Here is a 12,018-nt window from a genome sequence, read left to right as displayed (position 1 = left end):
GCTAAAAAACCCTTAATGCTTCTTTTTGATTTATTGATTCCCTTTCGTATCATAGCTTACTTTTGGTACACGGATTACTCTGATCCTATGGATCTCAGCTTGTTTGCCTTGGGTCCATCTCTTTTTTTTTGTCAATAACGATACATTTGTATAACCTACTCTATCCTAATCTAGGGGGGAGGGGGACTCTAATCTAGGCTGTGGTAGGGGGCTAGTGGATATACTAGCCCAACTAGACCAAGGGAGTGCTATGATACAACCCTTAGATTTTTTTTGCTGCAGGTGAGATTTGAACCCTCACCTACAGCCCAAAGAGGGACTTAAGCCCCTCCCTGGTGGCCACTGAGCCATTGGCCCAGTGGTTCGTTGGGTCCATCTCATTTGGTGGTTTTGGAAAGAGAAAGCCCATTAATTAATATCCAAGTCAACTTGGACTTAGAGAAAAGAAAAGCGAGTCCTTGTCTTTAGAAATCTCTATCAATTTTTTGAGCTGGGGGAAATTAGAAAAGAGGTGTCAGCTTGTTGTACGATAATTGAAAGGGATATTATCAGGGAGGTTTCTCTTAATATTATTTAGTACCCTTGAAGTTTTAAAAATGATCACTTACTTCCCCTAATAATTGCAAAATGATTGCATTAATCCTTACTTGATACATAATTCACATATCAAATAAATTGAACTTGAAAAATTAAAGGAAAAAATACATGTCACTTTCTTATCTTTTCCCTTTTTTCTAATATTCTCTCTTATTCATTTTTTCTAGATAATTATGGAATTTTGAATTTATAAATTATAGTAAATTGAATTTTGTTTTTTTTTTTTTTCATTTTATGATTGTGATAGAGTTGAGTATAATTTCTTTGTTTAATTTGAGTTATTTTTTTAAAAAATGATTTAATACAACTTAAAAGTTTGAACCATGGATTGAGAAGAGGTTAAGGAAAAAAATAATGTTCATAAAAAAATGATTTTGAATGTACATAGTTGAATTGATACTAGTGCATCTCTTTACAAATATCATTTTTGTTTTTCAAATTTATATTTTTATGGACTATAAATTTGTGATGTGGTGGTCCTACTAGAGATTTGTTTTCAGATGGTGGTTTTCCTCGGAGCAAGCAAAGTGATTTATGAGTGTTTTGTTTATCAAAATGAGTAAAATTATAGTTCAGGGTTTTTAAAATTTTGTTTCACAAATAATAAAAGTAAGAGAAATAAGTGATGTTTTTAAAACTTTAGAAATATTCCCCGTAATAGTTGCCGCGGTTTTCCGTCTGGGGTTTTGCTTTTGCTTATTAGGAGCTCTACGTGCACTAATTATGAACATTTTGTAGGCTTTGGAATCTTTCTATGGTATTTTTCCTGTGTTCTTTTTTAGGGAAACTTTGGGTTTGAATTTTTAGTGCTAATTTATATAGATATGCTCATGCATATAATTTGAATATTTTGGTGATTTTTTTTACTTAAGGGCTTTTAGAAAATAAGGTTGCATTTGAAAATCAAAATAATAAAAAGTGCCCTCTCAACCTTTATCCCCAACCATAATGAGGTTACTTCCAAAGCAGACATGATTTAACAGCAAATTTCTTGAAATATTGATTAAAAAAAAGGTAAAAAAAAAAGAATGTGTTGTAAAGGTGTTTTTCTTGTTGGATCGAGTCTATTCAAGTAATTGATAAAGAGTTATATGGCCGCTATGTCCAATGAACAAGGTGGGCAACATTTCTATACTTTTAATCTAAAATAGCTTGTTCTGTCCAATGTACAGGACGGTAGGTTATTTATTGAGCAAATTACTAGGGTAACAACTTGATTTTTTAAGTGGTTAGGATTTGATCACTTAACATTTAATAATATATTTTTATCTACTGAAATATTAAGTGTGTAAATTTTGTGCTATTTCATTTGATCCAACCATTAATTCTGCCCGATCTAATGATCTGCACAATTTATTAGACATACTATTAATAGTTAGATTTGTTAAAATTAATAGTGGAGTCAGACGGAATAGTCCAAAATTTATAATTTTGATAGTTTAGTGGATAAAAATATACTATTAATAGTTAAGTGGTCAAAAATCGACTATTCAAAAAGTTTAGTAACTATTCAAATAATTTGCTCTTATTTATTTTACGGTCCTTGGACCAATTTATAAATAAAGAATATATTTTTTTAAGTGATCACCGTATCCAATGGACATGACGGGCTTGTTATTTATTTTAAGTTCTCTGGACCAATTTATAAATAAGGAAATTTTCTCTTTTCTAAAAGTGGTTGCCGTGTCCAGCCTCCTTTTCTTGAGTAAACTGACAGTCAAACTGAACGTTATACTCGCTTGTTATAGTGGCAAAAACCTTTAAAACCCAACCCTTCAACAACCTTTTCGACCTTCATTCTCCGTATGCAATTTAAAGTTAATTAAAGCAAACCAAAAACAGAAGCCACATGGTCCATTTTGTTTTATTTTATAAAAATATGAATTAATTTATTAATAAAAGAAGGTTAAAAGTTTAATGAATATAAAACTAAGGATGAGATTTAGGTAAATTTAAAATTTAAGAAAAATAATAGACTCGTATTTTATAAAAATATGAAATGTAATTTTGGTAAATTGTTAATTTATGATATGAATAGGATGAAGAGGTTAGATGAAGTTTTCAAAAAAATATATATTATCTTATTATTTCATCAAAATTATTAATTTAACTTGTTATTCCAAGTCGAGATGAAAAAAATTATTATTTAATAGAAGATATTAATTTATAGAAGTTTACTGTATATTTTACTCTATATCGTTGTGTGTGGGTCATTTTCTTAGTGTTGAATTTGTTACATCTCTGTTATCAAATCCTCGGTCTAGTGACTAAGATTGAAGTATCAAGAATTAGAGGTTTTGAATTTAAGTCCCTTGCCCCTTTCTCATGATTTTTTTAAAAATTTCCTATTATAAGATAATTACCATTTTGTATGCAACGCGTTGAATCCTAATTACTCTATATAATCTATAATTTTTGTATTTCTCTGTTCTAATTATATTTCAAGTTTGGACTTTTGTTTTCTCTAGATAGGAAAAAAATTAAAAATCATTAAAAACTTTCCTGCTCGTAAGAAAGTATAGTATTAGAATTGTGTCACAACTATTTTCCTTTATCTAAATGTAAATCGAATTTGTATTTACTAATATACAATAACTTAAAATCTACATGACTTCTTGTTATGTGATTTTCAAAAGAACTCGACAGCAGCACCGGAAAAGATTTTACTTAGCTTGGGGATGAAATAAAAAGGTGTTTCCAGCACTATCATGTATTCTGATCATATTAGTTCGCTCAAAAGGCCAAAAAAAAAAAAAGAACCTTATTTATAAATTGGTCCCTGCTACAAAATAGATAACCGGCCAGCATATTCAGTATTTTAGATTAAAAAAATAAAAAAAAATGCCAGTCGTGTCCAGTGGATTCAACGGGCATATAACAAGAAAAGCACCTCTACAGGATCATAGGCATGTTTGGAACCTGAGTTTTTTGAGAGTTTGTCTAAAATTTTACTGTAGTGCACTGAGTTTGTCTAAAACTTTACTGTAGTGCACTGTAGAAGTTTTTGAAAAAATTTTGTAGAAATTTTTGTAAGGTGAAATTTTTTTTTTTCTCTTTCCCTTTCTTTTTCTTTTTCTTTTTCTTTCTTTCCTTTTTCTTTTCTTTCCTCTCTTTTTCTTCTTCTTCTTCTTCTTCTTCTTCCCCGTCACCTGCGCACCCCCAGCAGCAACTCCAACCTACCTTTTGTTTTTCTTTAATCAAAATATTCCAAGAAATCTACCCTTCATCAACAGACTATTTAAGAAAAGTGTTTGCTGGACATACTTTTAGTTAAATGCTACAGTGCCTATAGTTATGGTAACGATGTTAAGAAAACCTACTATTACAGGTTTCTATTACCTTTAGTGACAAATCAAATTTTTTAGCGACTTTTTAAATATTATATTAAAATAATTAATATTAACTTTAGTAAGTTTTTAATTAAAACTAGTAAGTATATGTCTGAAATATAAGTTTTAGTCAAAAATCAAAATTTACCCTTTCAGTGATTTAATTTACTTATTATTTGACAAATGTTACTTTTGTTTAATTTAAACTTACTAATACTAAAAGTAAAAAATTTACATATTAAAGTAAAAAAATAATCGGTTTCTGAAAACGGTTTGGGTTTCCACCTCTCTAAAGTTGCTTCCCTTCTTTTTTATTTTCTTCTCACCTCACGGAAGATTGTAGAAAATTTTTCCTGGAAAAGGAAGGAGTACGATCATCATCTTATGGAACGGGATTAGCTTTAGCTAAAATTTAGAAAATTGATCAAGCGGGCTAAGCAATTCTATCATATCTTCAGGCTGAACTCTTCTGGTAGGTTTCATGCCTCAGTCTCTTTTTCTGCCTTTTACTAAGCATTGATTCTCATTTCGGTCAATCAATTGGCCTGCCTAGGCGCGGAGGAAAAGCTAAATATGCTTTTTAGATAGCACAGGTTCAGGAGAAAGGGTTTCCCCCCTATCAGACACAACAAAAGGGTTAGCAACGGTGGTAGCCAACCAAAGAACATATGAAAAATAGCGGTGACGAGGTTAGACCATCATGTTCTCTTGAAATCGTTTGATTATATTGCTGTAATTTATTTATATTTCATTTGTTTTGTTTGTCAAGATTTTCTTGCGAAATCAGGGCTGAGAATTTATTGCAATTTTGGGGCTAAAATGTCCGTTGAAACATCTAGGACATGGTTGTAGTTTTGATTGTCTACGGGTAAAATATGCTTAATAGCCATATGAAACATCTAGGAAAGGACTTGAGACTAGGCGTTTAAGTTAAATGTGATTAATTTGGGAATGCATATAAGATGTTTGGTGAAATGTCAAAGAGAAATTTGTGTGTTATGATTGCTACTCTGTGCGGGTGAGAAAATTAAAAGTTCTAATTGCCAAATGGTAATGGCAGTCAAATTGTTAAAAATCTGATGGGAGGCTTCTTAAATTACTCCTTTTTAAGCATACCATTCACTTTCAGCCGGCACATCCTACAAAATATCTGCACTGCAGTCCGCATTTGGGAAATTAATTCAAACCAAGATATCCGAAATATTTCCCCTAAGAATTACTTTGGATGCAAATATTAAAACTGTAAACAGAAATGCTGTTTATGATTCTTTAACAAGTCAAGAAATAGATGGACCAACCATTTTTATGGATCAGAATTTGTGCTTACCAGTAAGTTCAGCTTGCCGTCGAAGGTGGAAGAGACGTTCATTATTAGTTCCTCTCTTTCTGTTCTTGAAGCCTTATCGCAAGTTGAACCATAGACTTTGAAACCCTGTGCTCCTTATTAGTTCCTCTCTTTCTGTTCTTGAAGCCTTATCGCAAGTTGAACCATAGACTTTGAAACCCTGTGCAAATCCTGCTAACTCTTCCACTATGGAATGCCTGAAATTTTGGGTCAAATAGTTAAAATGGGGACACGCATTTTGAATGTTGCATTAAAGCTACTAGGGACATAATCGCACATATATACTAGAACAAGTGAAGGAAGTAAGGATTTATGTATACGAAACGAGATATGACCGTGATTGAGTAGGTTTTTCTGCTCATTAAAAGTTGTCCAATTGGTTGTTAACAGTTAACATACCCTTTTGAGGAGTGAATGAGAAAACTAATGTTGAAATGAATTTACTAATTTTTTGATATAAATATAAATACCAGGAACTATATTTGAAGAAATTTGCTTACCCAATGCCTCTGGTGCCACCGGTAACAAGGGTAGTCATTCCATTAAGAGACCACCTACCACTCAATTGTTCACTTGCCATGCTTTCAATGGCTTCCGACTGGGTTGAGAAAAACGCAAGCTGGAGGGAAAGAAATGACCAGATAGATTTCTTATCATGATAAAGATGCAAGGATAGATGATACATGTATATGTACGCTACTTGTTAAACCACAAAAAGTACTTTAAGATTTTGTGAGATGGGAGGTCAGAGTTTTGAATCTTGCCTTCTATCAATTGTCACTTTATGTAATTTTTTTAAATCCAACAGGTGTCAAAGGGCATCCGTCTAATTCAAAGGTAATTTAGTCTCTTTCTATTCCTAATAATCCAGTTAGAATTGTCCTTTTCCTCGTTATTTAGGAGCAAGAGTAGGTAAAGACATAGTTTATTGACATTTGAAAAAAAATCTGCCAAAAGTATAATAATCATTGAAATCTACTATCCATCACAATATTGCACTTAAGATAATGGTCAGCCGGCCGCAGCCCAATGGCGTAAATATACCAATGGATAAATGTGGTTTTATTGACTAAGATTCCACTGGGGCCCTCTAACATTGTCGTTCAATTAAACAGAGAAAGTGTATGTATATATGTGGTTTAAAGGTCATATTAATGATTTGGGTTACTTGGCTTGGAAGTCTGTGGGAATCGGTCCAAGTTTCATCCATACATATTAATTACCACTGCTTACTTGCTAGGAAGGAGTCTTGCGCCACTCTCAATCATAAGATATGGAGAATTAAGATGACTCCAAGCTCCATAATAAGACAAGCATAGTGGTTGAAGTATTCATAAATACGATTATGTGTATTCTCTTTTTTTTTTGTCCAAAAAATACGACTTTGTGTATTCAAGTCAAAAATTTGGGGGTTTACGCCAATGGGATAGGTAGCAAGTACAATCAAACTCATTTCTTGTAAACTTGTCATTACTAGCTAAAATACTCCAAATGAATGAATCCTGAGCAAGAAAGCACCGTCCTGGAGCTGCATGTTTGGTTCAAATACATTAGCATGTACGCATCAATTAGAATGCATAATCTCTTGCCTAAATTAGAAGTATGTATGAATTTCATTAATATATAGAGTCTTCGTGAATCCCTGCCCTGCTGTCTAAAGATTTTTTTTTTTTTTTTGGGTGGGGGGGATCTCGTGGCTAGGAATCGGTTCTTTTTGGAATCTTCTGAAGGAAAATTCAGATAACATATGGTTAATTAAGGCTCAGCTAAGTGAACTGATCTCTGCTCTATATGTGTATGATTTCCTTCATAAAATTTTCAGATAGTCTCCCTCAAAGTCAAGGAATTAAGCATCAATTTGTGTAAAAGTGACTTGGGATACCATTATTTAGACCACTGATCAGTTCGGATCGATTTATCATATATAGTCAATAATGTGTAATTGCGTTGCTTATTATTGTAAATATTTTTATTTTTATTTTTTTTGGTAAGCAAAGTTTTCAATTATTGATGTTGAAGTAAAAACTGAGAATTTGCGACTACTTTTCCTGTAGATAGATAGGAGTGACTTGCTTTAGCATTTGCAAGTGCTTATAGTGTGAAACATGTGTTAAATTTGCGCGATTTCAGTTCGGGTGGGCTGACTGGAAAATTATTTTTAAGATTCATAATTATTATGACATGTTTGTTGATGATCAGTCTTTTCCTTTACGGACAATGCTACAGTGCCTATAGTTATGGTAACGATGGGTTTGTTTGGATTGCGGTTTATTTGTCAAAATATATTTGCTTACATCATTATTACAATTTCCAACGCACCTTTTTATCTTTCCAATTATCTTTTTATCTCACATACATCATATTACAAAAAGTGTTATATTAAAAATATCTCTAATAAATCACAATCCAAACAAACCCGATATTAGGGAAACCTACTATTATAGGTTTCTATTACCTTTAGTGACAGATCAAAATTTTTAGCGACTTTTTTAAATATTATATTAAAATAATTAATATTAACTTTAGTAAGTTTTTAATTAAAACTAGTAAGTGTATGCCTGAAAGATAAGTTTTAGTCAGAAATAGAAATTTACACTTTGAGTAATTTAATTTACTTATTATTTGACAAAATTTACTTATGTTTGAATCAAACTTAGTGTGACGCCCCACATCTCCCTAAGGCGGACCAAAGGGTATCCGCGGACGCCTGCCTAGCTCTCGCCAGGACTCAAGCAATTCCGTTCAATTTAAAACCGGACTAAACACTTCGAAGAGAACAACATGAATACAAAAATGCGGAAGCGTTCAATCTTATCGAATCACTTAACATATAACCATTACATCGGTAATCACAAAACAACTTAAATTCAACGTACACGTCAGGGCCCAAACTTTCAAGTTTACAATTTCCAAAAGTACAATCCAAACTAGGGCCTAGTCAAAATATAACAGGAGTCTTAACAAAAGTACCACGAATGGTTTCTCCTTACTTCTCCAAGATTCGGTCCTGTTAAGGAAAACAAAACTATAGGGTGAGCTAAACGCTCGTGAGGCCAAGAACACACATGCAAGCACTTTGTTCAAATAGCAATCCCAAATCTAATAAATAAACCATGTCCCTTCAATAAACAATCATTCAAACAGGAAAAGAAATCAGAAACAATTCAAGGATACAATAGCTCTCAGGAGCTAAGTTCCACTCGCTCTGCCGATGCCATTCGTATACCTTCCCTCATTGACCCTCCTGTCAACCGGGTCGGTATTTTCATTTCCGTAGATCACCACTTACTTCCCTCCGTCCACCGTACACCTCAAGGGCCCACAAGTCATTTATAAGGCGATACTCCACGAGTATGCCGAGCAAAACCTCTCATTAGGTCAAGCTCATTTATATCTCATGGCACGCCTAAGTCCTCGACCAAGCCCATTGCTGGCTCGAGTCTAAGGTCGGCCTATGAGTTTGGGCGTCCCCCATTCATTTGAAAGTCGAGGAGGTTCACTCCAATGACACATGCATTCATGACATAACATTGCATTTCATTCATTCATTCAATACATTTCATTCATTCATTTGAAATTAGAACAAGTGCGATAAAGTACGCACCCGTCCCCATTTTCTTAAAGCTTCCAACAATTACCACAAATAAGCAAGTATCAAATTTCACACACTTGACACTCACCGAGCAATTCAATAAGAATTATTTTCTGGGAGTTCAAGTGTCCACTGTGAGATCCTCTTGAAGGTCTCCTTGTGCGCCTGGCAATTAATAGGGGGTAATCACACAATTAACCCACTTATCAAGAAAGATTGTACACTAGTACAATCTAGGGATTATTTCGCAAAAAGGAACCTCAATTACACGTAAATCGAGGTTCAACTTGCCTTTTATTATGTACAACTTTATTTGAGTTTTTATCATGAAAATCGGGAACAAAACGTTTAAGAAAATTAAAAGAATAAAGAGTTCTTGAAAAACTCTATTTCTTTGAAATTGGAAAATTTTCAGTTTTATCATGAACCTTTGAAAAATCGGAACTCGCTCAGTACAAGTCGAGAATTGGAAAACTTTATACCGTTGGAAACCTCTTAGAAAGTACCATAAGTTCCTAGAAGACACTTTTCCATGAATCGAAGTGAAAAGTGGTCAAAAATGAGCTTGAAGACGCAGGGTTGGTTTTCATGGCAGAATTAAGTTGGATCTCGGCCAACTTTGGAAATTCGGCACGATTCACACGTTGCAAATCGGCCTCTGAAATTTGCAGCTCAATTAGTGTTACAAGTGAGGTGTATAACAAAACAAGCGGATCAAGAATCGGAGTTTCGAGTACCGAGATACGGTAGCCCGAAGTTGGGGAAATTCAAGACTGGAGAAGAATTTCCAGATTTGAACCTCCAACTCTAGCAATTTAATTGGGTATCGAAACGAACTTGGATTGGTACCAAAATTGGCAGTATTTTACTCCCATATGAGAGGTACCGTTCTATCAAATTTCAGGGAAAAATACTTTCGGAAAGATAGCTAATTAGCCAACCAAAGTTCAGGAAAAATTATAAGGCAATCTGCCTTTAGACATTCATTACCCATTTCAAAACGTTTAATCAAGCAAACTATCCAATCATGTTTCATTTGTGAAATAAAGGCCTAAGAAACATCCATAATGCCTTTGGTAAGTGTTTAGTATCAAGAACATCAATTAACAAGTTCACTCCAAGATCTTGTTCCAAACCAGTCCAACATTAGGGTTTTTCCAAAACAGAGCAGTCCACTTGTTTCAGTCACAACTCAGTCAATTTAACTCAAAATCGAGCATGGATTACGCCGTTGGAAAATACATTCATAGAGCTAAAATATCACAGAAGAAATCGTTTCCAAATTCGGCACCTATCTGGTTCAAATTCGGGCATCAAGTTGCTGCCTGAACACTTCATTCCAGATGAACAGAGCAACAGGACAGCGAACTTAAAACATCTGGTTCGGCTTGCTCACAAAGAATCAGAACGTGCATTATATACCAAATTAAAGCCAGGAATGTCTAGTTTCCAACGCCACCAACGGCACATGATTTCGACATCCGAGGACAGAGTTATAGCCAAAATACTACCACTGGTCAGAATCATACGCGAACAGTTTTCCAGAATGCTAGTTTCTCAAGAAAAATTCATTTGCTCAATCAAACCTCAATATTTTTCAATGAAATTTTTCACACATCTAATACATCCTATAAACATCCAATTCAAGCCGTTAGACCATTAAAAATTGGCCTGGAAATGGCCGAACATGGCAGGGGCAGAATCGGAAATTTTAGCTTCTAACACCCAATGAAGTTTCTACTAATTACCCACCACTAATGCATCATTTTAACCACTAAACCAACAATATAATCACCATCAATCATCAAATCAGCAACAACAACCCAAGTGTGGGAATTCAAAGAGCCCACAATCACATTTTTATACCATACACAAGCTAACCAAATGCATGCATGAACTTAACAAGGTAAGATAGCTTCCAAACTTCAAGTTTCCAAGAGTGGATCATCACTTACTTTGGGTTGATGTTCAGCAGAATTTTCGGCCCTCTATTACCCCAGAAAAATCGTGATTTCCAGCCCTTATTTGCAGCTCAAAATGCTCCTCAAGTGTCAAGCTAGGTGTGGTGCAAGTTTGGTTGAATTTGGAGATGATTTGGGGTGGTTTTGAGTGAGATTAGTGAGCAGAAATTTTGAAGTAATGGAGTTAGAGAGAGGGGAGAGCTGGTCGGCTGTCTTGAGAGGAGGAGAGAGAGTGATCAGACTTTCCTTTAGCTTCCAAGAGAAGGTGAAATAAGTGGTGGTAATTCACCCAAAAGTCAACTCTCATTAGGGGCCGTTTGGTGCGATTACGGCTCAATTTTCTCTTGCGTTTGGTTCACTAGTGCACTAAACCTCCAAGGCATATATATTCATGTAAATATTACACACTCTTAATTGTCCCGAAATAAGGGTCTAAAGTCCCTCAATTGAAGTCGCGCGTGTGAAAACGCGTACCTTCAAATTTAACGCTATAACGCGAAACTTCCGAGAAATTCTTATAACGATAGCACTATTAACTATCACTTGAGTTTTTATTCATAAGATTACCTATTTTAGGACCATAGTACGAGTCCCCAATATTCCAAGCTTATTGTACTACTACGCGGATAAAATCTCCAAGTACTATTCGCTATTTTTACTAAACGCGCCCTAGGAAATTATTTTTTTGAACGAGTCACTTTAAAAATATAACAAAATTATATTACCATGTATTTAGGTCTAATATGACTAGAAAATATTCCTTGGGATAAAAATCCAATTAAATAATTTATTAAGCCAAAAATTAGGCATAAAATAATAGTTTTTTACGGGTCCTCACACTTAGTAATACTAAAAGTAAAAAATGTACATATTTAAGTAAAAAAAATTACCGGTTTCTGAAAACGGTTATGGGTTCCTGAAAACGGTTTTGGGTTCGTGAAACACTTTCGGGTATCACCTATCTCGTTAAAGTCATCTGCCTTCTTCTTAACAGCCATATGAAACATCTAGAAAAGGACTTAAGACTAGGCGTTTAAGTTAAATGTGATTAATTTGTGAATGGATATAAGATGTTTGGTGAAATGTCAAAGAGAAATTTGTATGTTATGATTGCTACTCTGTGCGGGTGAGAAAATTAAAAGTTCTAATTGCCAAATGCACTGTTACTATAGTTACTCAATTATTTTTGAATCT

The 12,018-nt window shown here is 34.1% G+C and overlaps 3 long non-coding RNA genes across 4 annotated transcripts; 1 reads left to right on the top strand and 2 right to left on the bottom strand.

The window, feature by feature from the left end:
- Positions 1-4,126: 4,126 nt before the first annotated feature.
- LOC140036495 (uncharacterized) lies at positions 4,127-6,120 on the top strand. Of its 2 annotated transcripts, XR_011840050.1 has the most exons (3): positions 4,127-4,398; positions 4,511-4,615; positions 5,745-6,120. It is a non-coding gene; the product is annotated as an uncharacterized lncRNA (long non-coding RNA). The 2 variants fall into 2 exon arrangements; XR_011840049.1 differs by lacking the exon at positions 5,745-6,120 and having other exon boundaries at positions 4,511-5,706.
- LOC140036496 (uncharacterized) lies at positions 5,383-5,884 on the bottom strand. The gene is made up of 2 exons (XR_011840051.1): positions 5,772-5,884; positions 5,383-5,468 (listed from the first exon to the last, which is right to left on the bottom strand). It is a non-coding gene; the product is annotated as an uncharacterized lncRNA (long non-coding RNA).
- A 1,937-nt stretch (positions 6,121-8,057) lies between the features above and the next one.
- Positions 8,058-11,001, bottom strand: LOC140037163 (uncharacterized). The gene is made up of 2 exons (XR_011841095.1): positions 10,819-11,001; positions 8,058-8,278 (listed from the first exon to the last, which is right to left on the bottom strand). It is a non-coding gene; the product is annotated as an uncharacterized lncRNA (long non-coding RNA).
- Between the last annotated feature and the right edge of the window lie 1,017 nt (positions 11,002-12,018).

This window comes from Coffea arabica, chromosome 2e (assembly GCF_036785885.1).
Source record: "Coffea arabica cultivar ET-39 chromosome 2e, Coffea Arabica ET-39 HiFi, whole genome shotgun sequence".
Taxonomy (NCBI): Eukaryota; Viridiplantae; Streptophyta; class Magnoliopsida; order Gentianales; family Rubiaceae; genus Coffea; species Coffea arabica.
Note: the sequence above shows the minus strand (reverse complement) of the source record. Positions and strands in the feature narration are given on the sequence as shown.